Here is a 6,000-nt window from a genome sequence, read left to right on the forward strand (position 1 = left end):
TTCGCAGGTTCAATTACTAAAAAGAAAATTTAGGGTTTTTATGCAATCACCTCTAAAATTTTGCAAAAGATCAAACATGGAAATGTAATCAATTTTTTCAGATCTAAGCATGAAAAATCAGAAAGGATGTTCACGTCGGGTTCACCAAAATGTAAAGCGGAAAATCGCGATCGAACCCTAGTTGTTCTCCCCTCTTCCAACTCCGAGGAGAGAGAAGGGAGGTTCGCTAGGGTTCGATGGTTTTCACTTAGGGGAGAGACTTTACATTCAAAAGAGGGGTTGAAACCCACAAGATCCAATCCCACGCAATGCAAGATTGGATGCTAAATGTGTTTCAAGGGTTAAGACAGCAAGGCTACCCTCTTTCGTAAAGAATGTTGATAGGAGAATTAAGCTAAGCATGCATAGAAAGTGATAAAGATTCGCTTATAAACTGAGATAGGAATACAGTATGAAGTTGCGGACCTGGAATTAGCAGTAAAATGTCGATACGGCGCTGTCCTGCAAATTTGAGCAAAAGTTGTCGGGACGATGGCGCCCGGCGCCACGGTCCTCCGAAAAATCCGCGAAATGAAAGGGGATCTATTCGTCTCTGCACAAGGATTCCAGATCTTCAATTTCAGCCGCGTACCTGCAACCTACACACAGAAAAGCGAAGATGATTGGGGGGTTAGGGATTAGGGGTTTGCCTTTAGGTCAAACCCCGGTTTTGGAATTAACCAAGAAATGAGCAAGAGCTGTAAATGTAAATGTATGTAAAACAAGTACTAATACCTTGTTCTAAGGATGTTTGTATCCTTATGTGCGAAGGTATAGATGTTGTATGTTGTATGTTGTAGCATGTAGTATGTGATCTCCTCTTCAATGGTTGAATCCTTGTCTTGAATGCAACACTTAGCCTTGAATGGAGACTTGAAATGATCAATTGCTTGAAGGAATGCTTGAATGCTTGAATATAGTTTCCACGCTTTTACATATATCCTCTTCATCCTCCCAAATGAGAGAGAAAAATGTAGTTTATATACTTGTCAATTAGGGCTGATAGATTGATTTTCCCGACCTTAGGCCGACTAGGAAAGTTAATTTCCAAATTGCAAACAAAAAGACCCGAGACCCCTTAGGAGACCGGGCCCAAAATAGGACCCAGGGACTAGGGTGCTGGGCGCCATGGTCCTGGGGACCAGGGCGCTGGGCGCTCTGGTCCCACCTCCCGGGACAGCAGGGTGCAAGGAGGTTCAGGCCAAGGTGCTTGAAAAATGCAGTTTTCAGTGTCGTGAGCAAGTTTCAGGGTCTCCATTCAGGTTGTGTGTTGCGTCGCCATCGTGAAGACCGAAATGCAGTCGAAATTGCAAGTGTCGCAATTTTAGGACGCTACACCTATCTATACTATTATAAAATTTAGCACTTCAATTTTAAATAATTCATTTATAGATATAACATATCAGGTACTATATAGTTCTAAAGATTCATCAAGTTTTATGACTAGAAAAGAAGAAAAATGTGTAGGTCTAGTTATGAAATAAGAAATGATATAACTGGTGGTAGAAGGGATTGGGATAAAAATTATGTGGTAAATTATTATTGCAATTATCCTACTTGTCCTAGCATGTCATAGAGCTATGATTATGAACTAGATGAACATATAAATCAACTAAAAAGGAGGTACAGAAAAATAGCAATTGTTAAAATATACGAGGCTCAATCAGAATGAAATAGTATGCTTGTCGGTAGGATGAATTAGCATAATCTCTATAATGCACAACATTTTGGAATAATTTATCTAGATGTGGAAAGATGTGCCATAACCCCTAGAAACCTAATTATTTTTCCTTCTTGACTCCTAACCCCATGGTAATTTGGACTAGCAGTGGATTTCATAATCAAACTAGATATTAAGTGAACCTATGGTGTGTGTGTGCATGCACATGCTAGTTATGAGCTTTTAATATTATTATTAATGAATGTTATCAATATTATCATGATTTTGTTAATTTAATGTTTTGATTATATTTTATGGCTAACCCGAACTGATTAATTTGTGGAGTTGTGTAAGATCGATGGTTGGTTGCAAGTACCCGAGGTGCAAAGTGAAGTGGATTCTGTGATCTAGGGATGAGAGACAGATTGTCGGTGTTGTCATGTTAGCATCTTTACCTTGGCAACAAGTGTTGCACACCTAAGGTTCATCTTAGCCTAGGGCTCTAGTTGTCTATTTAATTGCGACAATTATTCATTTTGATAGGTTAAGAGGACATTGGTATCAAACTTGGTCTAGAAAGCATCAAATTATAAGTTCTTTAAAGAAATATTAAATGGTTAAATAAATAATTATTAGTCTACAATAAATGTATATCAATAAATACAAATATTATATAAATAAACGAATACAAATAAATAATAAATACATATGTATAAATATAAATAGGAACATTATAAGTGAAATTATAATATGTATGAATGAAGAGAAAATATAAGAAATAAGAAAGATAGATAAATTATTGCCTATTCCATCAAACAAAAAGAAAGAAACAACAATAAAATTAAACATTGCAAAAGGATAAATAAAAAAAACAAAAAACAATTAAAGCCAAAAAGGGAAAAAAAGAGGGTATTTCATTTTTTTTCATGCACAAGAGACAACTCTCATTTATGAAGAGAGGAGTGTGAGACTCGAAGGAGTCATGCATAGTTCTGGAGGAACTCATGCCATTAAGACAACATGGCATCCATACCTAGAGGGGCACTTCAAGGTCAGAAAAAAGGAAAAATCTAGAGTGTCGGGCCATTATTAAAACCTTACGAGCCCCTTGACTGGAAAACAGTATAGTCTAGAGAAAATAAAATTTGGGAGGCACTAACAAAGGCATGCAAAGAAAGGAAAGGTTCTTAAGAGAGAAATCTTGCATTTGGACATGAATTTGGTGTGAGTTTTGAAGGTGCAACACACCTCACACTAGCAATTCTGGGTCAAGAGTATTGCCAAAATAGCAGGTTCCAATTCTCTGGCTCAATCTTTCATTTATTTGGAAAACAAATAGAATGAAATAAAATGTAAATTTGAAATTTTGATAGTTGCTGCTTGTTTCTATTTTCTTAGTTGTTAAATGTGGAGTAGATTCTCCATTTTGAAGAGGGTTCCATAGTTAATTGGTTTGTATAATCATCCAACATAATCTTGCCTATGAACTACTTGAAATATTTTAAATTGTATATGTTAAACAACTGCAGTCACTCGTTGTCTAAGCATTCACCTTAGGTTGTTCTTATGAATTATGTTTTTTTTGTCAAAAAATTCTGATAGTTGAATATAAAGAGCAAAAAAATAAAAATGCCCAGCTAGTATATTTTACCTTTCTAATCCAAAGACCACCTTCCAACTCACTTTAGAAGCCAATGTCTAAGTTAAACCCTGTATATTATCCTTGATTTGTTGTTACAACTTTAGATGACTATTTTCCCAATACATTTTTTACTTGATTAGTTTTAACTTGCTATGCTGAGATCCTATGCAAATATGTAATGGCTAATATAATTGAATAACCAAAGAAACTTCCTCACCATTAGAGCTAAAATAAAAAAGATTAGAAATTTTTTTATTGACGCTTAGGTAAAATCTTGGCTGAGGAATGACACATATTTATATTACTTGCTGCACTATAGGTTATCCACCTTGACAAATCAATCATTTTATGCTCATAGAAAGCTTAAGCAAGTGACTAATCTCCTCATAAATTATAAACAACATTACAAGAGTTAGAACCCTTCATTGATCCTAATCTCTCTATGCCAAAACTCATAACATAAAGCCACATCTAGTGTATTCATAGCAACTTATCTTGTGTTCTGGACAACAGAAGGTATTATGCCTATAGCTTCTTTAAACAACATAAAAGTAACTTAAATTTAGCCTTTATTATGTTCGGAACCATAATTTTAATTATAGAAGCCATATATTTTTATTTAGTAATTCATATAAGTAGACAAAGTAATAAACAATGAAACCATAACTACAAATATTTGACCACTTCTTTGGAAGGTTAAACCATAATATAGATAGTAAACTTGAGGAAAGGAACAAAAGGAAATGGTCTCTACTTGTAAACATTATGTAGTATTAACTAAATTAAAGTTAAATGCATTACGAGTTTAAAAGTATATATGAAAAATAAACCATAAAACAGAATTGGTCAAGTTTATGTTCACTTGGTTGCCTCTAAGGGAAGTAAGTCCTCTCTTCAACTCACACTTAGCATTTTGGTTGACCAACCAATGCTGAAATTAGACTTAGAACAACTACATTAGTAGTAATTCCAAGTGTGAGGTAGTAACAACCAGTCACTGGGAGTCCAACTAGTTACCAACCTTATTGGCATTTATTTAGACAAATTTGAAACCTACTATTGGTTGGAAGTTGATGTAATATCTTGGGTATAAATGTCCCAATGAAACTTCCTTAATATAATAACTTTAGAATTGTAAATTGGGCCATAGAAGAGGTTGGATAGGAAAACTACCTATTTCCAAACTAGGACTCTCTTTCTAGTTATAGTGTTAAGCTAAGTACTGGTGTTGGCTTTTACAAGAATGGATAGAGTTGGGACCCTATGAGGGCATAGGTAGAGGATGATATTCCTCTAAGACATAGACTAGTCCTCTTTGTCTGAGGTGATCACCAAGGGGTAAATCCTATGGCCTTCTCTAGATAAGCTTATCTGCTCGAGATTGACAGTAGTCAAGTAGCGTATTGTGTTGGTAGATTGTTAATTGTATCCCTAGTTAGTGGATGGATGCCGCCATTTGCATGCAGGTGAGGGATACTTGCATTGACCTGGGGTAATTGGATGGATTCTGCAAGGAGCATGTGGGCATGGGGGCTCGTTGCATGTCGGCGATGGATGTCCTCATTGCTGAGTTGTTCGATGGACTGCAGGGAAAGGAGAATTTCTAATGGGAATGGATAGATAACAACTCAAGTAAATTCATAGTGTGTATGACATGTTTTAAGTATCTGAACCTCAGGGCAGTCAACACCTTAGGTGTTTAAACTTTAGGAGGTGGACCAAATCATTGTCTCTCTCTCACCACGGGCCACATAATCCGCTTGGAGGGGTGGATAGGGACTAATACATTATGGAGGGATCATATTGCACATCAAGCGACCCAGAGTAAGATATGGATGAGAAGTCTACACTATCTCACAGAGCTCACGAGGTATCCTACCAAGTAATGAGAGTTGTTTAACTCAATTATCATCTATGATGCAATTAAAGTAATGAGTTATGAGAATTTAATTGATTGTTTCCTTGAATGTATGTTACTCTTTATCATGATCTTATGTATTGATTGGAATGTAAAAATAAATAAGTTTGTGTGTAATTTGGATCCTTTGGGTTGTCGTTACATAGGTATCAGAGATTAGATGTAAACCTTAGGATCTAGGTGGTCACACCTTCCTTGCACTAATATGGCTACTTGTTAATGGAAACCATGGGATGCAGGAGAAAGGGGGAAAAAAAGCCGTAGGAAAATCTCACCCTCAACATGTCAACCTCGAAGGATCCAAGACCACTAACATTGCACAACCAAAAATGAAAATAGAAGTAATATATGACATCGAGCCACTGGCATAAACTATTAAACAACTCAAGATTCAAAAAGGAAATAAATCGATCAAAACTTCTAAGAACTTGGAGCCACCAAAAGAAATCCAATGCTCGAATATTAAGACCAAGCCCTCAACCATTAGAGATTTCCCATTTGATATTGGATGCAATGCCCCTACTCTCTCCAAGGAAGCTATCATAGAATATAACCGTTTCCATACCAATATGAATGTAAGCATGGGTGCTTCGAATGAGAAACAACTCGAAGAGGAGGAAACTCCTATGATGTAATTAACAAACTAAGAGTGTGTGAAGACGGTGAAATAGTATTAAATAATCATCGTCATGTTATGTAAACTACTATTATGAAAAAAAATTATGACTGTCTATATATATA

Source organism: Cryptomeria japonica, chromosome 7 (genome assembly GCF_030272615.1).
Source record: "Cryptomeria japonica chromosome 7, Sugi_1.0, whole genome shotgun sequence".
Lineage (NCBI taxonomy): Eukaryota > Viridiplantae > Streptophyta > Pinopsida > Cupressales > Cupressaceae > Cryptomeria > Cryptomeria japonica.